This window comes from Sarcophilus harrisii, chromosome 1, assembly GCF_902635505.1.
Source record: "Sarcophilus harrisii chromosome 1, mSarHar1.11, whole genome shotgun sequence".
NCBI classification, from domain to species: Eukaryota; Metazoa; Chordata; class Mammalia; order Dasyuromorphia; family Dasyuridae; genus Sarcophilus; species Sarcophilus harrisii.
The window spans coordinates 303772693-303796895 of NC_045426.1; the positions used below are offsets into that span (position 1 = coordinate 303772693).

General features: G+C 39.5%; 1 long non-coding RNA gene across 2 annotated transcripts; it reads left to right on the forward strand.

Annotated features, from left to right (window-relative positions):
• The first annotated feature begins 292 nt into the window (after positions 1 to 292).
• Positions 293 to 3592, forward strand: LOC100920185. Of its 2 annotated transcripts, XR_004230535.1 has the most exons (5): positions 293 to 627; positions 759 to 1161; positions 2663 to 2871; positions 3171 to 3240; positions 3565 to 3592. It is a non-coding gene; the product is annotated as an uncharacterized LOC100920185 (long non-coding RNA). The 2 variants fall into 2 exon arrangements; XR_147590.3 differs by lacking the exon at positions 3565 to 3592 and having other exon boundaries at positions 294 to 627; positions 3171 to 3241.
• The last annotated feature ends 20611 nt before the right edge of the window (positions 3593 to 24203 follow it).

Sequence of the window (24203 nt, forward strand, 5' to 3'; positions counted from 1 at the left end):
AATATCAAGACATCAATAAAATATATTTTAAAAGGGTAAGTTGAGCTGTAGATGGTCTTCTGAGGTCCCCTTGTGTTCTAATGCTATGATTCTAAGGCAAAGAAGTCTTAAAATTATTTCATTTTTTTCCTATTGGAGGTTCCTATAGGAACCTCTTCTCTTACCCTACTCCCCAAACCTTGAGTGAGCAAGCATATGAGCTCATCATTTGGGAAAGGACTGTGTAGTCACAGTGCTAGGAAGAGATGGCCCACCCTAACGGGTCACAGTGGACAAACCCCTTTTATATATCTGCTTGGGAAAATCCCCCTAGGACAAAACTAAATTACCACCAGGAACAACAGGTGGGCAGTTTCAACTCAACCCCAAAACAACAGCAAGCAGCAAAAGAGAAATTCAAAAAGCAAGAGATGGCACGACAAAGATTTAGCAGGAGTCCGAGTCCCAGCCAGAACCACTCCATCAGTCCTTGGAGGAGAAGCGGGAGCCCACAACTTTCGAGGACCCAATTCTATGGGAGGAGAAAGGCCCAGATCAATGGGAGGAGAAGGGAACAATTTGGGAGGAAAAGGGTCCACTTCTTTGGGAGAAAGGTCCATTACTATGGGAGAAAGAGAGGGAGGAGAGGTAGTATGTCCATTAATTTCCAATACTCAGTCAAAAAATCTATACAATCCCCAGATAATTAAGTAATTTAGAAGCCAGGCTTGGGGTGCCCAAAGTTCCTTACTGAGCTCTACTGTGTGTGTTTTGCTTAGGAGGATATAGAAGACTCTCTAATAGAAGGAGGAGGAGAAGATAGAAAACTCACCACGTCAATAGAGCTGTTCTTACCTGGGAGTTTAAAAGCAAAAAAAAAATCTTCAATCCCCTTCAAAGTTGTTCAGTACACACCAAAAGAAAAAACCAAGATTCCCACTCAAGTGTCTGAGGTCTGAGAGAAGCTGATGGATCCGGTACATGCCAAAAGAAAAAACCAAGATTCCCACTCAAGTGTCTGAGGTCTGAGAGAAACTAATGGATCCAAATAGTCAAATGCCTGCCACCTGTCAATAAATCCTGAAAATTACTCGTTGTCAGATCCACTTTCTTGCACCTAAGAAGACTTTGCTCGTCACCTAGCTTGCATGCTTGTGCACGGCCACCTTGGATGGACAGTTGGTGGGTCACATTTCTCCTAGGAAGAGAGGAGTTTAAAAGGGGGGGGGGGGCGGTAAAAAGAGTAGTTAGAAGCCCTTCAAGGGTAATCTGGTGTGATGTTGCAGGGACAAAAATAGCCTTTACATTTTTTCTTATATTTTAATTGGAATCCTGCTCCAAGCTAAGGAAATGACACCAAATCCTAAAGATTCTAGAGTTCAGCTTTCAAGTCTCTTTGAAAAGAAGAGCTGGAAAATCAATGGACATTTTTAGTTGAAAAAAAGTTACCTCTGATCTTCAACAACATATTAACCAAGGATCAATGTGTGTTAAAGACAGACCAACCTCCCTCCCACCCCCACCTCACCCTCCAAAATCTTATGTTAAAGACAATTATCTTTAACTCCCAGGATTCCTCTTTCCCATATATCCCACAAAGAATTTCAGAGAAAAAGCATTATTTTTTCTATGTCCAGGTCCAGGTTTGTGGGTCCCAAACTGTTTTACAAACAGGGTCTTCAAACTGGTCATAACACTACCCTGTTTCCCTGAATGTATCATGCACCTGGGATAGTAGAAAGAGAACACCAAAAAATACCTTTTGTTCTTAATATAATGAAAAGCACTGTGAAGTACCATGGGTTCTAGAATCACAGGACCTTGGTTCAAATTGCCTCTGATACTTAATAACATACTCATATAGCACTATGTGTCTGGCACTGTGCTTAAGTGCTTAGCAATTATATTTTCATTTGATCCTCACACTAACTCTGGGAGGAGGTAAGTGCTATTTATCTCCATTTTGCAGATGAGGAAACTGAGGAAGGCAGAGATTAAGACTTGTTTCAGGGTCAATTTAGCCAATAAATATCTAGACTAGATTTAATTAAATTCAGGTTTTCCTGATTCAAGTTCCACCCATTGTTGAAGTGAAGTTGTCAATATGACTCAACCAACCTTTGGTGGGCTTTTGAATTTCCTTATTTGTAAAAATGAGGGAGTTGTGTAATGAACTGGAAAGTTTTTCCTGGGTTTTTCCTCTCCCTTATCAATGATTATGATTAATTTACATTTTAATATTGAGCATTCAATTGATTCATATTTTAATATTGAGGTTTCAAAGTTTTCCAAAATGTTTCATTGAGCCTTAAAAGCTGAAATGTATTGTAGAATTTGGGTTTGAAATGTCAGAGATAAAAAAAAAAAATCACATCTTTTTGTGACAAATTCTCACAAATTTTCAGTTTGAGCATTTTTTATACCTTGGAAATCAGAAAATAGCTAAAAATCTAGGCTTTCCCGGAAAGAGAGTTGATTATCTTAGACTTAAGAAAAGTGATGGAGAATATAAATGCAAACAACACAGATTAAATGTACAAAGTATATTGGGATTGTTTTTGTTTTGTTGTTTTAATTTTGTTTTATGTTTGGAGAGTTTGGTAATTGATTTACCAGCCAATACCTTCTTTTCTCCAACAACCACCTTCCCTGGGTATGTCATTTCTTGTTCTGCTTTGGCTAGATACTCCTTCTCCTCCCCTTGTGCAAGTGGGAGAAAAGGACCAGAAAAAGAAAACAATCTACAGTCATGTTGTTGGAGACAATACCGGCAAAAACATTTGTATCCAGGGCTCTCCATCCAAGGAGGTGGAGAATGGCGCTTTATTTTTGTATCTCCTCCAATTCTTCAATTCAGTCCTTCGAGCTTTAAGATTATTAGCTAAGAGCAAGGTAAGGTGGGTCCCCTAATACAAGCCTGAAAAGAATTCACATTTCTTTGGTATGTGTGGGCACTTCTGCACTAATAGCCCATCCCGAGTATGTAGGGTTATTTCAGTGTATTTTCTCTTACAGAATTGCTCCAGATCAATAATTAGAGGTACCAATTTGGTTAGTAATCATTAGGGGTACCAGTTTGGTGATGATGCTCCCTGAACCTAATGGGGCCATCATCTTCTGAGTCATCATATGGAAAACATCAAAAACCTAACTCCAAAGCTTCCTGACCTGAACAATCTCTTTCATTTTAGACTGGAATCATCCTCTTTCAAAAAACAGAGGGAGGGGTTCATGCACCATACACCATGATGAGACATCAGAGTAAGATTTTATTGGTGGCTTTATCATTTGTGGTGGTTTGTTTGTTGAGAATGAGACTGAATGGATTGATTTCCTTTCTATTGTTACATGCCTTTAGGGTTTTTCCTTTTGTTGGATTGAGAAGATGAGGTTGGTCTAGGTAGACATGAGAAAGTAGGGCAGATTGATTCCACAGTCTGGCCTTAAAAGTGAAAGGGGGCTGGGATTAGTGAGAAAGGGCAAGCAGACCAATTTGCTTTGTGATGCGGCCTTTCATGCCCCTCCCTCAACACCTATTTGCTTCCCTTCCCCTCCCCACCTCCCCATTCCTGGCTCCACCATCAGGGAAAAATCAAGAAAGAGTCATCCTTGGAAGAGGTTGAAGTGAAGTGGCTTAGCTGGAAGTGATGGGCTCCAGCTGTACCAAGCTAGGGGAGCAGGGCCAGAAATATGAGTCCCTGAAAAGGTGGTTGGCCTGTGTCACTGAGGACAACTTCTCTTTGTCATCGGAAGAGGGAGAGAGGGAAGAAGAGCTTCCAAAACTCCAAGGAAAGCTTCTTCTGATGGAGGAAGAGTCCTCCCCAAAGGAATGTTATCCTATCAAAAAGGAAGAACAGACCTGCCCAAAAGTATAGACAGCAGCCCATTTTTCTCAGCCATAATCTGACTGACCACCAGAGCCACTGAAGAGAAAGAAAGAATGGATTTGTAATGTAAGAACCAAGAAGAACCCCATTCTGGAAAAAAAAAAAACACAACAATAAAAAGGCTTCTCCAAGGAATTTCATTTCTCACCCCTCTGGTCCTACTTCTCGGTCTGGTTAGAGAGAGGTCCTTAGGGACTTGGGGATCAGAAATGAGCAGGTCAAGAAGAACATTAAGACATACCTGATGAGATCGCAGAGGTCAGGCCTTCCAGAGAGAGAGAGAGAGAGAGAGAGAGAGAGAGAGAGAGAGAGAGAAAGAATACACATAAGTATTGTATGTGTATGGAGAACTAGGACCCCCATCACTCCCACTTTTTAAAAACTGCTCAAGGAGATTCCCCTTTTCCCCACAGGAAGAACTCAATCTATTCATTATTTAATGCTTCTCCTTTTCAGATATTATCTGACTCAGATTTCCCTGATTCCTGTCTCCTCCCTTTTATTCTGGTTGTAAGAATTTGCTTTAAAAATGAATCGAATAGAAATGAGTTTTTGACAATACTAATTCTCCTTTTTATAAGCAAGCTCCTGGTGTATGCCCTGGTGGTCAGAGAATGTAGAGAGAAAAGTGAGGGGGATGTAGAGGGAGGGTCTGGGAGAAAGAAGGGTTGGACCCTGCTAAACTTTTGTTGTTTTATTATTGTTAGTAGTCATATCCAACTCTTTGTGACCCCATTTGGGGTTTTCTTGGCAAAGATACTGGGGGTTGTTTGCTGTCTTTCTCCACCTCATTTTATAAATAAGAAAATTGAGGCAAACAGGGTTAAGTGACTTGCCTTGGACGAGTCACACAACTGGTAAGTGTTCTGAGGCTGGATGAATTTAGGTCTTTCTGATTATTTCAGATCTGTCATTCTACCCTCCGTGCCATCTACCTGCCCTTAACTCTCCTCTACCACTCTTTAAAGCCTACTTACTGTTTCTACCTTCCAGACCCAAATAGGAATTACTCATGCTCATATTTTTGTCTAACAAAAGGATTTGCATAAAATTGTCTCTTAGAGAAGAGAGAACAAAGATCATTCTATTTTAATGATGGGGAAACTGAGGCACAGGGGACTAGGAGGTCCAGAGAGCTTAGAGTAAAAAATGATCTAGTACTTATTTGATAAGAAATTAAGACTCTCAAGAAAGAGGTTAAAGTGAGGTTGGCTATAGATCAGAAAGCTGAGAAGACAGTCTGAGAGGTCACACTCTACCACAAAATCAGATGGGAAGGCCCAGATGTTCTAGGGGTGCAAAACAAATGACAAGGCTCAGAGATCATTTAGGTAGGTCAGGATTTCAGTGAGGCAGAGAAAGGGGTTAGAGGTGGCAAGAACTTCAGAGGCAGCAGCAGGCCCAGTGGCCTGATAGCTCTCCATATTTTCTTTTTTTTGGTCATTTTTTGTCATTTTTTATTGACATGACCTAATCATTTCTCAATCTATTTAGATAATTTTTTCTTTAAGGAGCACTTTTATACAAAATAAATTGAGGCAGCTATGATTCCAAAGTCTTCATTAATTTACTCAGTTTGAGAGCTTTCTTTGGGGCTACATTGTCCTCATTGGTGAATGACTGCCTTCAAACTTGCCTAACCCTCTGTATATAGCCAGCTACATTTCTCCAGAAGACATTGGTTAGTCTATCCTCCCATGGTGAGGAAGGGAGAGAATAATTCTTCCTTTTGTCCTGTCAAACTTGGAATATTATTGAAGGCTGGAGGGAGGGAAGGAGGGAGGGAGGCAGGGAAAGAGGGAGGGAGGGAGGGAGAACATTGGCAGAAGGGGAGGGAGAACATTGGCAGAAGGGCCTGGTCTTCCTCATGATGAAGAGGAAAAGGAGATCTAAGTTATGCTATACCCAAATAAAATATATGTAACATGCATATGTTTCTGTTTCTCTTATACCAGAGATAGGGATGGCAGGCCCAGAATGCAGAACACTGATAGGGAAAGTTGACTCATTAAAAGCAAGCCCTTAATACTTTCTGCTGCATTGAGCTCAGCGCCTATAAAAAGGAGCCCTCTACACCCTAGTCCTTTACTTGTTTAGAAATCACAACCCTGGGGGAAAGCAGCCCCTCCCCCCCCCAACGATGGGGGGATACGTAACAATGCTCATTATTTCCCTCCCTCTGTGTCCTCTTTCCCTCCCCTCTGCTCCCGCAGCCTCTCCTTGCTCTCCCCCATTTCTCCAGCTGCCTGGTTCACCCCCCTCCACCTTCCCACTGACATCACAATCCAGGCCTCTGTCTTGACTAATAATGGCCCCCAAGTATATAGCTCAGGGTCTGTGCACCTCACTCTGTAAAGCCAGACCAGACGGAAGAGGAGTAGGCGGCCTTTGACCTCCACGCGTGTTCGTGGGCACCAAAGATGCAGGCGCTCCTTGCTGCTCGGGCCCAGAACCGAAACAAGTCCTCTAGAGAAGAGAGTCCAAGTCAGAGCCGCAGCCGCAGCAGCCCGAGCCGGAGCTGGAGCCAGAGTCCCAGCCGGAGCCGCAGCAGGAGCCACAGTCAAAGCGCCAGTCCAAGCCCTAGCCCACCCAGGCACCAAACCAGGACAGCACACTTCCATCACTCCTCATCCCGAGCCCACCCCCACACTCACTCCCACTTTAATTCCCATGATTCCAACAGTTGCCCTAAAAGAAGGAAGGCAACAGGGTTAACCAAAAGGAAGGCCAAGAAAGGCAGCCGGCCAACGTATGGAAGGAAGAAACGAGCAGGTACTTGAAGGGGCTTAGCTCCTCCTCTCCCTTCCCTTCCCTCTTTCCTCCTCTTCCTTTCTCTTACTTTCTCTTCCTTCCCTCTCTCTCCCTCCCCTTCCTTCCTTCTCTCCCTCCTTCCCTTCCCCCTCTCTCCCTTCTCTTCCTTTCTCTTCCCTTCCCTTCCCTTTCTTCCCTTCCCTTCCCTTCCCCCCTCTCCCCCTCCCTCCTCCTCTTATTTTCCCTTCTCTCCCTCCCTTCCCCCTTCTCTTCCTTTCTCTTTCCTCCCTCCCTCTTTCTCTTCTCTTTCCCTCTCTCCCTCCCTCCCTCCCTTCCCTTTTCCTCCCTCCCTCCCTCCCTTCCCTTCTTTTCCTCCCTCTCTCCCTCCCCCCTCCTTTCTCTCCCTCTCCCCTCCCTTCTCCCCCTCTCTTCCTTCCCTTTTCTCCCTCTCTTCTTCCCTCTCTCCCTCCCTTCCTTCCCTTCTCTCCCTTCCTCCTTCCCCCTCTTTCTCCCTTTCTCCCTCCTTCTCTTCCTTCTTTCCTTCCTTCTTCTTCCTTCCTTCCTTCCTTCTTCTTCCTTCCTTCCTTCCATTCCTCTCTCCTCTTTCCCTCTCTCCTTCCACCCTCCTTCCCTGTCCCTATCCTTGTCCCTCCTCTCCCCTCTCCTTTCCAACCATTCTCATCTGTCTGTCTTATGCCTTTTGAGGATTCTTAGGTGAATTTTTCAATAAATTTAGCCTATCCCAATCTTAAATGATTTATAGTTAGCCAAGCAAGAGATGGGAGCATAGAGATTATGTTTGGATCTGCTTTGGGAGTCCACCTCATTCCCTCCTTTTGGAATAAGGAATATTCTTATTCTAATAACCTGTTCCTCCCTCTCCCCTTCTTCCCATATTCCATTATGACCTTGTTTTTCTGTCTCTGGTCAGGGAGGAGACGAAAATGATATCTCCCCACCCCCTTACCCCTGGGGGGCAGTTCCTGTGCCATGGCTTTAACACTGATGAGAAGGAGAAGAACAACTTGAAAGCTAGGAAGGAAGAAAAACTTTTACAGGAACACATGTCAATGGTGATTTCTACACAACATCTTAAAAAGAAAATGGAAAATGGAAGGCTAGTGCCTCCCATGACTCTGGCATTTCACATCATTCCCCAAGATAATAAAGGTCATCTGTTGTGAAACTAATAAAATCACCATTTTGTTGTTTGGGGGTTCGTTATTTGGGATCTTTTGGGGAATTTTCTCCCCTTTCAAAAGGAGGGGCCAGAAATAGAAAAGCAAAAATTTGAATTTGACAGGTATTAAAAAATTGGTAGCAAATCTAATCCTTAAATACCCATTATCCATCAAGAAACAGTTTTTGATGTATTTTTTTCTTTCCAGATTTATTTCATATCCTATTTACATGTTTTATATTAGACACAAATTATACAATCTGAATGTGATCTGAACCCCAGATTAAAATATAAATTAGGTAATAAAAGAAAAATAGAACATAGGTAATGTTAATAGTGCCTTCCACAGGTTTTATATTAAACACAAATTATATACTACCTGAATGTGACCTGAACCAGATTAAAATGTAAATGGGGGTAATAAAATAAAAATAAAACATAGGATAATGTTAATGTGTGGTTTTTTCTAAGTATCATTATGTAAAGAGAGTCTTCTATGTGATTCAGTGTCTCTAATTTTAAAAATATATTTATAATAATTATAATATAATGCATATATATATAATATTTACTTATAAAATAATATTTAAATTAGATAATTAGGATACAATAATCAATAATTTGTACTTGTAATTTTATAATACTTATAAAATATTTTGTGATGGCATATTTTGGAAATTAATGTTACATTATAATGTAATTTATAATATCTTATGACATTTTATAATTAATAATGTTTACAAATATAATCTCCCTCAGGATAGGTTATACATGTTTAATCATGTGAAACATTTCCATATTTGACTTAAAACTTTTTAAGAGTAAACTTCCTAAATCATATTATGTCCCTATTGTGAAATGGTCAATATTTTAAATGTTAGGCAGAAATATTTTTTTAAATTATTGTCAGTTCAAGCTTTTGAACTTTTTGAAACACCATGCATATTTTGGAAGAAGGAAATTAAATGAAAAATTTCACCAAATTTCCCCCTTCCCTCTGGTACATTTAAGGTATGGTTTTCATTTAATTTCATTTAGGATCCAAGAACATTCCCCCAATATGAGGGAAAATAGAAAATTTATATGTATGTAATATATATTAGACTCATGGGGGAGTTTAGTTATAATAGACTCACGAGGAATATAACATAATTATAATTGTATAAAATTTTAAGAATTAGAATCCTGTTGGGTAGGATATGTGTTTGTGGGATAAATAGATAGGTAGATATAGACATAAATAAAATGATATACATCACACACATATAGATACAAAAATTAATATACATCTTACACATATAGATACAAACACACACATACATACAGAACATAAGAGAGTTGAGTTCAGCTTCTCCTGTAAAGTGATTTTGGAAACCTGTATATGTTGAATTGGGTAATCAAATATATAGTTAATCTTATTTAAAAAAACAAACAAACAAAACAAAACCTTTTGAGAAAATCATAATGGAACAGCTCCAGGTATGACTTTTGGAATTCTAAGATGCTTAGAAGAATTAACAGCCTGGTGGTGGTCCACTATTGGCAGGAAGAATAAAAAGAAGAAAAAGTAATTACAGAGAAACTCCTAAGGATGAAAGGAAAGAAGAAAAAGAGACTAGCAAGGGCAAAAAAAGAAATCAAGCCCTAAAGACTTTTCTGTTAACATTTCTAATCTTATTAACCACAATTTATAACCTATCAAGGCCAAGTTTAAATTCCCCTAGATAGGCAATTGTTTGCAAGAAGATGGAACTGTTACTTCAATTTAATAGGAACTAATGAAAGTGTCAAGCCCTAATGACAGAGTAGGAGTTTAAATTACGAGCCTAAGTATTCAAGAGCTGACACCATGACTGGTCAAAGTATAAATATATTACGAATAAGGAACTTCTTCCTTTTTCTGACCTTCAAATTTGATTGGCACCACAGTCTCCCTGCCTAGAGGAAGCATCTCTCAAACTGCCATCTCTACCACAGTGTGAAAGGATAGATTATCCACACTACAAGTTGCTCTTGAAGTGGCTCAGTTTAAAAAGACTTGGGGAAGGAGGAGGGTGTCAATCGTTGGTTTTTAAGGTTTATAGAATCTGCCTTTCTGGGAGAGAGTGACTTGGTTGACCCTGCAAGTATTGTAAGCTGCCTTTTCTAGAACAATGATTGTGACTGACTGTATTCAATTGCCTGTCACTCAACCTTGGTTCCTGAGCATCTTTTGATTGGCAGTCACTGCCAATCAAAGATTAAAAAAACAAAAAAACAAAAAAAAAAAACCAGGAGAAATCAGGGAGAAGAGATTCTAAGATCGTCACCTGGAGTCCCTGACCTTTGCTACATACTCTTCAATTCAGTCTTTTCTTTAGCAAATGTCATTACAATCTAGTACACATATTTTGTAGATTAACCTTTAAAAACAGCTGTTTCTAGCTCCAGTTGAAAAGGATGAAAATTAGTCTTAATTCAAACTAGAATCAAGGAACTGGATTAAGTTTTGTCTGGAAATATATAATTGTAGGCATCTTTTTGATATTTCTTGAATAAATACAATTATGATTTATCAAGGACCTAAAAAATACACTTTGGGGATAACAAAGTAAGGTGTGAGCTTTCTATCTTGGAGAGGAGGAGGAAGAAAAGTGATAAGAATGATTGTGAATGACTAAAATGAGTAGTTCTATCTGGAAGATGATGGATGTCCCTGTGCAGAGGAAGGGGAGAGGGGGAACAAGGAAGAAGAGAGGAGGAGATAGGGGAACAGAAGGGAGGAGGAAAAGAAAAGAGAAAAAAAAAGAAGAAAAGAAGAGAAAGGAAAACAAAGATACATGCCATCCTTTAAAATTAGACAGATTTAGTGATCAACTTGCCTCTTAGAGAGCTTGTGAACAGCTTTTATGATCCTTATTTTATATATGTTTTTACGATACGTGTTTTTTTTTTTTGCCTTACCATTAATGCATATGTATCTTTCATGCTTTTTAGACATCCTCAAATCACAAAAAATCATCCTTTCCTCCTCCCTTTTACTTCATGAAGCTCCATCAGAAAGTATCAAACCTCTTCCCAAATCACAGTCACAACAGTGACAAGGGGTTTGTGTTTTATGAAAATAAAACTACTTACTCTGATCTTAACTGAATGGGAAAGGCAATTAGACAATTATACAAATAACTATAATCCAAAGCAGAGTTTGATTTAAAAAAAAGTAAAAGGAGAACAGAAAAGGAGAAAAAAGTCCAGGAAAGAGATGGGAGGGTAAGAACTAAATAAAAGACAAAGTGAAAAATTAGGAAGTCAGATTGAAAAATTACTTAATGGTCCAAAATCTTGGAAGTACAGAAAGAATGATGCAATAGCAATTAGATAAAACAGACCAACCTTGAGTAGCTGACGTACAATGAAAATGGAGCCGGGGGAGTTTTGAGATTCAAGAAACTGGAAGCATTATCATCAAAGGTCATCAGTGTTATTGAAATGTCTCAGAAGATAACTGGCAAGCAAAGAGGAGGAAAATTGTGAATTATTTAGGCTGAAAATCATTGAGATTGCATTGTATTTTGGAAATCGAGAAGTGTTAAGATCCAAGGATGACAAAATCAAATGTCATGAACTTCAAAGGAGGCTTAGGTATGTCATAAAGTGTGGGCCATGGAGAGATGAAATATTGCCACTTCCTTCCTAGGTGTTGTGAAATGGAGGATTTAGGAAGAGGCAAGAAAGCAAACAGCTTAGAAAGTTTGTCAGTCATTGATAGCTCTCAAGGGAAAAAGCCAAGTTTTAATTCAGAAGGAAAAAAAAGGAGAGAACCTGAAGAAGAAAGAGATGCTATTTTCAAAGGTCAGGGGGTGGGAGGAGAAGACTGGGAGGGGAAAGGATATGGTAATTGAGGAAGTGATAGGGGCTTGAACATAGCAGGTAAACCCCTAGGGCAATATTGTGGTAGAGAGGAAGGATAGATGCAAAGGAGCATCTCTAGCCTCCTAATTTTTAACTATGATCAATGAGATTAATTGACAAACAACAATTGTAGAATTTAGTAAGTCCTGAATTTCTTCCTTTGCCCCTCTGCTGGAACTATGGTTTTCAATTCAAAGGTCTCTCTGGTCCCAGCCAACATGTTTTAGAGCAGAAGAAGGGCACAGGCAACCAAGCAGAGAAGATTGATTAAATAAATTACAGGATCCCCAATCCCAGGCAAAGTGGAGCTAATGGGGTTAACCATCCCATTGCCCCATCTCAACTTATCTTCAAAAAAGGGGCTAAAGCAGTAATAAAATAGCTGAGATTTTGATTACTGAATTATCTATTTGTCTTTGAGGTCCCTGAGATGTGATCCTGAAAAAATGCAAAAAATGGAAGTTAATGTCTGAAATGGGATTCAGGTGCAGTTAGGAAATTCTAAAGCCTAGATAAAGGCTAGAAGAGGTAAGAAGTTCAGAAGATTTACCAGTCTGGCAATAAACAAGGATTTGAGACAGATAGTAAGTGAGCAGCCTCCATTTGTCTCATTCACCAGCTTCAAAACCCTAGATAGCTTCTCTATGATCCTGAACCAATTTCTTTTCAAAATTCACCATCTCTGACTATTGTTCTCATTTACTTCCCTGGAATCCCCAGGCCACAGTGGCTGCTTCCAGGGCTCAGATTAGATCTCTCTCCAAAGTTCAGGCCTGTGATTCTCCTAGGAGTTTGCACCATTGCCCAGTCTTTATGCAAGAGGACCACAACACACTTCCCCCTCCTCCCCTTGGATTCAGCCTCAGAACCTGGCATTATTAGATCCATCAGTCCCTTGGATCACTTGCTGTTTGGAGGAGGGAGTGGGGGAGAAGGAAAAAAATTAGAACACAGGGTTTGTAGAGATGAAAGTTGAAAATTATTTATGTGTATATATATATATATATATATATATATATAGAAAATAAAAAGCTTTAATTAAAAAAACAACTGTAAGCTCCTTGAGTACAAGGTTATCTTTTGCCTCTCTTTGTATACCCAGCACTTAGCACAATGCTTGACCTTTGGTTATGATATGATTTAAATATGGGAAGTCTATATTTACTTTTAAGAACTGATTTCTTGGGAAATATTTTGTGAGTGAGAAAAGAGAACCAGAGGACACGAGGGGGATTGAGAGGATGAGGAAAGCTTGACACTTAAAGGGAATCAGTTTTCCAGGTTTGGGGTGAAAGACCAGGGAAAATCATCAGTTCTATTCAACAAGCATTGTTTCATTAAAGCACCCATCACTTGCTAGAGAAAATATTGTATTGGAAACATACAGCAAAGTTAAAATAAAAGCATTTTGCAGATCATTTTCAAAGTGCCATCCACAGATAAGTTTATCTTTATGACCCTGTGGAGGGAGAGGCACACTAGCTATTATCATTCCCATTTTATAGGCCATACAGTAGGTGTTCCTTTTTTTTATTTATTAGACCCCTATTGCCCCAGGCACTAGGGATGCAAATATCTCTATTCTCAATGAATTGGTGTACTAAAAAGAAACAGATTGAGGTGAGAGAGTGGGGAGAGGAGGAGATTATTCTCTGGAGATGAAGTGGGGGAAAAGGAGACTGGGGAAAAGAAGGGAAGCTGGAGCTGGGCTGACTGAGCTCGTTTTGTCTGCCTTCCCTCTCCCCTCCTGGTTTTGACCTGTCAGAGGTCCAGAGGCTCCCAGAGCATCAGATGCCTCTGCACCAGAGCGTGGGCTGGGCGGCTCTAACCACCACCGGGCTGTAGGTGATGCAGCTTCAGATCTAGGGTGCAATTATATCTGTCAGCTGGTTTGCAAACCTTGGACAGCCAGGGCCACTCACACCCTCTGCCCCCGGGGAGGCAGCAAGTGACTCATTGTTGTCAGTTCTAAAGCTGGGCCTAGGAGGGAAACACCCACAGTTCTAATGAGTTCCATCCCCACAGGCCAGTCAGCCACAGAGACCTCTCCCCCTACCCCCACTTAGCAGGAGGAGTCCGGGGAAGAGGGGGATTGCTCAGGTGGGATGGTAGGTAGGGGGCATGGCACATGGGCAAACCTAGTGGGCTGGCCATACTGGGATTGCCGTTATTTAATGGTCCTTATGTTCTGGAATGATGTTTGTGGTGGTGTGAGTGAAGTTGAGTCAAATGATAAAGTCTCTTGACCACGTCCAGTAACTACTTCCTATTCTGTGTGGCAATGATGTCAAACTCTATTAGAAATGTGGGTCACTAAACCAGACCTTAAGATCTCTGTGGACCGAATATTGGCTTAAATTGGAAAATGAAATATTATCGATGTTTTGCGGTGTCTTTATTGATTTTGTTAAATATTTCCCAATTACATTTTGATCTGGTTTGGGTCATACTCAGGAATGTGGCCCATGAACTAGCTGGCTGATGGTTGACAATTCTGCCCTAGCCAGGGATGGAGACTGAACTCATGGTTTCATGGATGGTTACTAACTCCTTCAACAAATGCATCTAACTCATAGCCCAGAATACCCAGTGTGGCTTGCAAAAGTCACAAAGCCCATGTGTCAAATGAATGATAATAGCTCTGCATGCACTATGCTAAACTGCCTGCATTATAAAAATTTTTTTTTAAATCACAGGATATTAGATTTGAAAGGGATCTTAACTAGATGAGGAACCTGAAAACCTAGTAAATTGCCTACAAAGTCAGGATTTAAATCCAAGTTTTCTTGACTGAATTCTGTGCTTTAAATTACTCCTGTTCGAATGACTAATTCGGTGTTGGATAAATGATAGGTCCTCAAAAAATACACACAAATGGATGACTAGAAGGTTGGATTAATTGAATGCCTCCAATCAGCCTCCAACCAATAGAACATTAGATTGGCAGTAAACTTGAGTTCAAATCCTAGTTCTTCTTAGTCACTGGGTGACTGTGAGTAAACCATTTAACCCATATCACCATCATTTTACTTATCTATTTAAAAAAAAAAAAAAAAAAAAAAAAAAAAAGGTTGAACTAGATGGTCTCTAAAGTCATTTCTAGCTCTAAAGTTACAACCCAAATAGTATGTTAAAGTGTTCTTAATTTCTAAATAAACACAAACCCTTGAGGAGGGATGCTGCTTAGAGAGAGGGAGATTTCCTCAATCAGGATTGCAATGTACAATCACACAGCTTCATATATTTGGTTGACTTGAGAGATCATAAAATTCTACCACTTCATTCTACCGAAAAAGAAACTGAGAAAAAGAAATGAGAACATTTATCTTGCCCAGTGTCGGTCACTAAATTAATTGCAAATCCTGGAACAGAATCCAGCATTGATAGATGAGGTAAAGAGAATAAGAAGGAAGGGAGGGAGATTGTCAGGAACCAGAACATAGCTTTCAAGATCTCTCTTCCAGGCTTATTTGAATACTTCTCAGAGCCGGATTCACACCGGAGTGTGAAAGGAAGCAATGGGGGATTTTTTTCTTTTACATTAAATCACTTGTCCAAGGAGGACAGATAGGTTGACTTTAGAAGCTCTGTGCTCCTTCTCAGTGGCTGAGTTTACCATCAAAGTTGGCTCCGTTTCCTGAACTTGGGTTTCTAACCCAGCTTCTCTCTCCCCCACCTCCACCTCTACCTTCCCCCTCCCTTTTCTGAAAGAATGAAACTGTGGTTTGAGTTTTTTTTTTTCTCCTGTTGGGTGTCTGTAAGGGCTTTTCTTTTCTTTTTTTTTTTTGAAATTCTAAGTTGATTTCGGGGAAACTGAACTGCGTGTGTGAAACTGCGAGGCATGAAAGTATATGGATAGCTGTGTGGTAAGAAAGCAGTCTGCCCACCAGTGCAGCCCAACCTCTGAATTCCAGCTAATTTGTGCCCTCCACCAAAGGAGGGGGGTGGGCAGCATGGGGGAAAACAGAAGATGCTTCCAGATAAGCCAGGGGCCTGGTTTTTAAGAGAATGACTGAGGCCCTGTGGAGGTGATGGGAAAAAATAAAAAGTCAGAGTGGGCAACACAGAAGGCCTGACCCTGGGTCCTCCATTTCATAAGCCTTTGAGGATATAGTTAAATATTTTTTTTTTTTAAATGAGGAAACTGAGACTCTTCCCGGTAAAGAGCCATGGCCAAAGTCACACAGGCAGAAGGAAACAAAGGCAGGGTTAAAGGCCCAGGGCTCATGACCCAGACCAGCTTTGACCATTTCAGGACCAAGCCTGGGTTCCATCAGGATTCAGAGTGGGTCCAAGATTCTAGAAATCTATCCCTTCTCTCCTCATCCCATGTTTTGTGAGAACTATCAAGTTAGCCAGTTAATAAGCATGTATTAAGCACCTCCTCTGTGCCAGGTCCTATGCTAATTGTTAGAGATACAAAGAGAAGCAAAAAACAGTCCCTATTTTCATGAAGTTTCACAGTCTAATGGGAGAGACATGGAAACCACCATGTATAAACAAGTTAGGGACAGGAGCTAATTAATAGAGGGAAGTCACAACTATTAAGTGGGATAAGGAAAGGCTTCTCATAGAAGATGGAGTCTTTGCTGAGACCTGAAGGAAGCCAAGAAAATGGAGAAAAAAGAGATGAGGAAGGAGACTTTCAGGCATAGAGAAGAACCAGTAAAAATGACAAATCTGAAGATAGATTTTGTAGGATATATCAGGCAGGAGGTCAGTGTCACTAGATCACAAAGTATGTGAGGGACAATAAAAGGTATAAAAAGATTGGAATATTAGGAGGGAGCTGGGTTGTGAAGGCTTTAAATACCACATAGAAGATTTTATATTTGACATTTAAAGCCTTCACACCCCAGCTCCCTCCTAATATTCCAATCTTCTTAAAGATGACAGAGAGTCACTGGAGTTTATTAAGTGTATATGGTGAGGAGAAGAGGGATAGGGGAGATATAGTCAAATTTCTACTTGAGAAAGATCAATTTGAGGATGGAATGGAGCAGGGAGACAATTAGATAATGCAATAGTCCAGAAGTCAGGTGATGAGGATCTGTACCAAAGTGGTAGCAATGTTGGAGAAAAGAAGGGGATTACAAAAGGTTATAGACTGCAAATGGAAGTTGAGAGTGAGTGAGGAATTGAGGATGGCACTTAGGGGAGTGGGAGAGCAGAAAAGGGAAAGATTTGGGCAGAAAGACAATGTTTAGTTTTGGATATGTATGTTGAATTTATTTTTTTATTTTTTATTTTTTTTTAATAGCCTTTTATTTACAGGATATATGCATGGGTAACTTTACAGCATTAACAATTGCCAAACCTCTTGTTCCAATTTTTCACCTCTTACCTCCCCACCCCCTCCCCTAGATGGCAGGATGACCAGTAGATGTTAAATATATTAAAATATAAATTAGTGTATGTTGAATTTAAAATGTCTATGGCATATCCAGTTGAAGGTGTCAGTTAAAGATACAAATTAGGAGGTCAAGAGAAAGATGGGGTTGGATAAGTAGATGTGAAAATTATCAGGCAGTGATGATTACTGAAATCCTAGGAGTTGGTGAGATCACCAAATGAAATAGTCTAGAGAAAAAAGAGAAGAGGATCCAGGACAGAGACTTACAGGATAACAGGTAGTTAGTAGTTATGACTAATAAAGATCCAACAAAGGATAATGAGAAAGACCATCCAGATAGGGAAGAGAACCAGGACACGTAGGAAAAAAGAGAGTGTCAAAGAAAAAAGAGTGACCAACAATGTCAAAAGCTTCAGAGAAGTCAAGGAGAATGGGGATTAAGAAGAGACCATTAGATATGGCAATTAAGAGATCATTAGTAACTTTGGAGATAACAGTTTTGGTTGAAGGATGAAATCAGAGTCAGACTGTTGAGAGTTAGAAAAAGAGTGAGAGAAAAGGAAGTGGAAGCACCTAGTGTAGATGGCCTTCTCAAGAAGTTTAGCCATAAAAAGGAAGGAGACTTATTGAGGATGGATGAATCATGAAAAAGCTTTTTGAGTTTTGGTGAGCTATGGACACGTTTGTTGGCAGTAGGCAAGCGTTCAGCAATCAAGGAGAGATTAAAGATAAGTGAAAGAGTGAAGATATTAGAGAGAGCATGCTGCTAGAGAAGACAGAATAGAATGTGATCACTTATGCACAGAGAGCCTTGGCAAGAAGAACCGCCTCTTTGTGTGAGACAGGGTCAAGAAGGAAATAGTGGCAGGAGTCATCTGAGTAAGGTGAGATGAGGAAGGGAAAAGAGAGAACTCTACAAATGGCTTCAGTTTTTTTAGTTAAATATGAGTCAAGGTTCTCAGTTAAAATGATGAGGGCAGGAATAGTCATGGAAGGTTTGGGAGGATATGAAAAAAGGTTTGGAAAAACTGCGTGGTGACTGAGATGGTGAGTTAATTAGAGAGGTTAAAGAACAAAAAAGGATTGTCTAGCAGCAGTGAAAGCCCAGTTAAGTTTATGTAGCATAAACATGAACCTGGATAACATATTTTAGTGACTTTAGCTTTGTTCAGTAGCACGCATGTAGCAGCAAAGGCAATGGATGCTGGGAGTGACACCACGGCTGAGGCTTGGGAGGGCAACTATGGGTCCCTCAGTGAAATTGGGAGGGATGAACTTTGGTAGCTTTCTCCCACTTTCCAAAGCCTCTACTTTCTCTCTCAGTAATGCCTTTCTACCACCAAGTACCTAGGATTTCTTATTGCCTACGGACTGTTGTCAAGGTTCAAGAAGACTTTAATGGATCATGGAAATTTATATTTCAATAGTCTCATCCAGAAGAGGCAAAATACTCATCCTAAGGAATGAATCGCTAATGGAGAGATTTTAGGCATTAGAGACAAACTGTAGAGACATATATGAGGAGAGAGAGTACTGAATAACTTTTCCATCATTCCTCAATGCATACCAGAGACATGACTGCCTACTTTATATATAAAGATAATCTTGGCCAGTAGCACTGGTAAAAGCTCATTAAAAAAAAAAAAAAAAAAAAAAATGAGCCAGATACAGATGGGTAAAGATCATTTGAAGCAAGTAGGAATGTGTAGCCAGAAGAATAGACCTAAAGTGGACAGATTAATGCTTTCAAATATTTGCAGTGCTGCTGTGTGAAAAGGGGATTAGATTTGTTCTTGCTGCTCAGTTCCAGGAGACAGAACCAGGAGCTATGGATTGAAGTTGCCAAGAGAGAGATTTTGGCTCTGAGATAGGACTAGTGGTTTCCTGATGAAGCTTCACGGAGACAACTTCCTCCCCAAACTACCTGATTTGGTCCCAGCTTCTCCGATGCAGTTTTCTTGTCTGGGGGAATAAAAGGTCCCAGACAAATGTAGTCAGATTTATTGGATGCCGAGACTGTACCATATCCTGGTGACTGGCTAACTAGATGCTCCTCCAGGTGGAAAGGAGGTGGAAGTCTCATCCAGAAAAGCTAGATACTACTGTGTTTTTGTTGCATGTCCTTGCCTTGTTAGGACAAAGTAAATCTCTTCTATTGTTTTGTTAAGTGGGTCTCAGAGTGCCTCATATCCCAACAAAGAACCTGAATTAAGAGGGCCCTAACTTTAGAGACATATCTATAACACATTCAGGTTAAAACAAAAAAACAAAAAACTTCCTTAAAAAGCAAAATGCCAAAGTGGAAATTCTCATTTAGGTAGGGGTTGGGCTAGACGCCTTTGAGATTCCTTCCAGTTGGCCAGGCAATAAGTATTTACTGTGTGCCAGCACAGTGAGCACTAGGGATATAAGGAAAGATAAAGGACAGTTCCTGACCTCCAAGAGCTACAAACTTCCAATTCAGGAATTCTAAGATTCTGTCAAATTTCTCCTGAGGCTAAGAAGCTTCCTTCCTGGGCCCAGATGAGGGAGCACATCTTGAGTCAACTCTGGCAAACAAGCATCTTATTTCACATATTCCTATTTCAAGAAAGTGCTACAGATATTCCATTTCTCCTGAGACCAATGGCTAAGCTTTTCTCTGCTGATAACCCAAATAACAGGTGACCCCATTTGGATAATTGAATGTGGAGGTCACAAAATTATGATTTATTGTTGGCAAATGTTTGATTGGTCCTATTTTTATTTTCTATATTTTATATTTTATTTTGTATCTCTCTATACCCCGGGTCATATAAAAATTTCTCAGGTGTTGCAAGTGAAAAAAAATTAAGAAAAATTTATGATCATTCTGCTGGGCCTAGAGTCATCAGGAAGATCTGAATTCAAATTCTGCCTCAAATACTTACTAACTGTTTGACAGTGGGCAAGTCACTTAGCCTCTGCCTCAGTTTATTCATCTGTAAAATGAGAATAATCATAGCACCTACTTCTCAGGGTTGTTGTGAGGATTAATGAGAAAGTATTTGTAAAGAGCTTAGCACATGCTACAAACATTGTCAGTGCTATATAAATACTTATTCCTTTCCCTGTAAGAAAGGGAGGATCAGACAACCTTTTATCCAAACTCAATCTGTAAAGGACATTTTATGTTATTCAGTCATTTCAGTCACATCTGTTTGTGATCCTTTTTGGGATGTTCTTGGCAGATACACTAGAAATGTTTGTCATATCCTTCTCCAACTCATTTTACAGATGAGGAAACTGAGGCAAACAGGATTAAGAGATTTGCCCCGGATCATACAGCCATTAAGTAAGGGTTATACAGTTAGTATCTGAAACCAGATTTTAATTTAGACGTTCCTGACTCCAGACTCAGCACTCTATCCACTTCACCCCTACCTCTCCATGTAAATGACATTAATGGCTATTTAATCTAATCCCTTCATTTTATAGATGAATGCATGAAAAAAAAACAACACTTTTTAAAAACCATGTATTAAATAACTCCTCTGGACCAAGTAGTTATATACAGGATAAATAGGAAACAATCAACTGAGAGGAAGCATTAAAATTAAGGAAACAGTTCCTGCCCCCAAGGGGCAGGGCAAACAATACAAAAAGGTGATTGGTGGGTTGGGAAGTTAAAAGTCTGGGGACTTAGAAAATAAGAGGCAGAAAGTGAGGGAGAGGGGCTTGACGGTGAAATGCCTCACAGAATGGAGTGGAGCTTGTTGGATAGGATTTGAAGCATAATCTAGGACCTGGTCAGTTCATGTTTATTTTTGGATCTTTCCAAGATCAGGTTCCCAAGGTGGCTTTCAAATGGAAGGGAGGGCAAGGCAGATAATAGATCCCAGGTGGACCCTAGTTTCTAGGAGACTTTTAGAGGCCCTGAGATATGAAAGGACTTGCCAAAAGTAACTCAAGCATTAAAGAAAAAGGAACAAAATTTGAACTCAGGTCCTCTGATTCTTTTTTTAAAATTCTTAATAGTATTTTATTGTTTCCAAATATACTGTATATCAATAATTTTCAACATTCACCTTTGTAAAACTTTTTTTCCAAATTTTTTTTCCTTTTTTATAATAATAGTTTTTTGTTTTTCAAAATACATGCCAAGATAGTTTTCAACATTCACCCTTGCAAAACCTTGTTTTCCAATTTCCCCTCCTTCCCATCCCTTCCCCTAGATGGCAAGTAATCCAATATATGTCAAACATGGTAAAAATATATGTTAAATTCAATATAGGCATACATATTTATATAATTATCTTGCTGCACAAGAAAAATTAAATAAAAAATGAGAAAGAAAACAAAATGCAAGCAAACAACAAAAAAGGTGAAAATGCTATGTTGTGATCCACCCTCAGTTCCCACAGTCCTCTTCCTGGGTATAGATGGCTCTCTTCATCACAAGACTATTGGAGTTAGCCTGAATCATCTCATTGTTGAAAAGAGCCATGTCCATCAGAAATGATCATTGCTTTATAGCAGTGTATAATCTTCTGGTTCTGGTCATTTCACCCAGCATCAGTTCATGTAAGTCTCTCCAGGCCTCTCTGAAATCATCCTGTTGGTCATTTCTTACAAAACAATAATATTCTGTAACATTCATATACCACAATTTACCCAGCCATTCTCCAACTGATGGACCTATACCCAGTTTCCAGTCTCTTGCCACTACAAAAAGGGCTGCCACAAACATTTTTGCACATAAATATGTGCATTTCTTCTAAACATATTTTCACATTAATCATGCAGCACAAGAAAAATCAGGTCAAAAAGGAAAAAATTGAGAAAGAAAAAAACAAGCAAGCAAACAACAATTTAAAAAAGTTGAAAATACTATGTTGTGATTCACATTCAGTACCCACAGTCCTCTCTTGGATTCAGATCTCTCTATTCATCACTAGACTACAGGAATTGGCCTGAATCATCTCATTTTGAAAAGAGCTGCCACATCCATCACAGTTGATCATCACATAATCTTGTTGTTATGTACAATATTCTCTTGGTTCTTCTCACTTCACTCAGCATCAGTTTGTAAGTCTCTCCAGGCCTTTCTGAAATCATCCTGCTAGATCCTCCAATTCTAATGCCAGGGATTTTTTTCTATGGTGTCCCTCAATTTCAAAAGAAGAGTTCTCCTTCCCCTCCTAAAAAGAGGTGAATTGAGTCACTTTCATTCTGTTTAAACTGGAGAAAGAAGAAGTAATTAATCCCATGGTGTGTAAAGGACCTTGTACAAGGGATAGAAGGGAGACTGAAGTTTCAGTTCCAGCTTTGGCTATTATCTGTATGATCTTAGACAAGTCACTGGACTTCTATTTTCTGTTTCTACATCAGTAAAATGGTTTACTTTACTCTGCTGTGGCTCTCTTGTGAGGATCAAATGAAATAATTATGTAAAAATGCTTGAGAAATTCAAGGTACGATTATGTGAGCTATTATCTTCATCATCATCATCATCACAATTATTATGATTTCTGCATCATAATCTGAGGTCAGTCTGAAAGTTCTGGGACTCAAAAAAAAAAAAAAGAAAAGCCAGAGAGGAGGGGGAAGAATTGTTTTGATTTGATTTGACTTTATTTTATTTTTTATTTCATTGATTGAATCTATTTTACCCAGACTGGAACAACATTCATTCACAGTCCAGATCTCATTGCTGATAGCTTTGCCCTGCCCCCACCAAGGCTACTTTGTGCCTCAGTTTCCCCATCTGTAAAATGTGAATAATAATAGCACCTATGTATTGTGAGGATCAATGCCTGAACATAGAAAGCATTATATAAATGTTAGCTATTATGAAGAGGAGGATGACAACTATGATGATGATAGTGATAAGCTAAGTGGAAATTCAAAAATTCCAGAGCTCAAGCAATCCACCAGAGTCAGATTCACCAGTAGCCTAGAATTGGGGATGGTGGTGGTTGGAGAGGAAAGCATCTGAAAAGAAAATTATTCAATCGACTTTTTAGTTTAGATTTCTCTAAATCTTTCCCTTCTATTTTCCTTTCCTAAAAATTTCTCCCACCCTTTTATCTGTTCTCAAGTTGTAGATCCAGCAGACAAACAGATACTATCACTCATGCTTTCCAACTGTCATTGCCCCAGGTAATCAGATTCCTTGGTTTTTCCTAACTACACTGACCCCGGTTTGGAAACATCCAGATTTCAAAAAGAAGGCTGAGGCTTTAGAAACCTTTTGGTGAACTGGAGAAATGTTAAGTATTTACACAGTCATAGTATGCTTGGAGAAGCGTACTCTTACTCAAATTCAGAAGAAGGCATGGAAGATTTAAAGCAGGGATTTTTAACCTGAGATGCATGAAGAGGGAATAGATTTCAGGAGCTCCAAAAACTTGGTTGGAAAAAAAATTTCACAAACCTTTAACTGAAATTTAAAATTTTCTTCAATTATGAATGTAAACAATTAACATTATTCAGAGACAAGGACAATAAGTTTCACTGCCAAAGGGGTCTCTTAACACAAAAGAAGATTAAGAACCTCTGGTTTAAAGTGGGAAGAGTAGGGGGGAACTATCTCTGTCTTTGGACAATTCAAATCACTTCTCAGGGTCTCACTTTCTTCAACAGTATGAGGAGGGTGGAATCGCTGATTTCCAAGTCCTCTTTCAGATCTTCATATCTTCATATCATATACAGAGATTTTATATCTTACGATTCTCATTCAAAGGTCAGAATACCATCTGCCATTCCAAAACTCTCATAGCCAGGGCCAACTAACCAAAGAGTAGTTAAGAGGAAGAATTTGAAAGGGGAAAGTAAGATCTATTAGTTTGTTGAGGAGACAAGCAGAAAGGAATGCCATCTGACTAGAGTGGAAAGGAGTTATGAAGTGGGAGACATTGTGCCTTTCTGGTAAATGGTATACCTTTGAGTCAGGAAGCCTTGGATTTAAGTCTTGCCTTTGATTTATTCAAGCTATGTAAGTACAAGTAACTGTGGCCCTCTCCCTCCAAATTCTCTAAGACTCTAGGTTAGAAAGAAATTGTTGGCTTGCACTGGTGGGGAGTTTTCACCACAGAGATTCATCTACCAGTAAATTTGTAGGTCCACTATAAAATATATGTATACACACAAGCATAAATATATACATATGTGCATAATCCATCTATCTATCTATCTTAGCAGC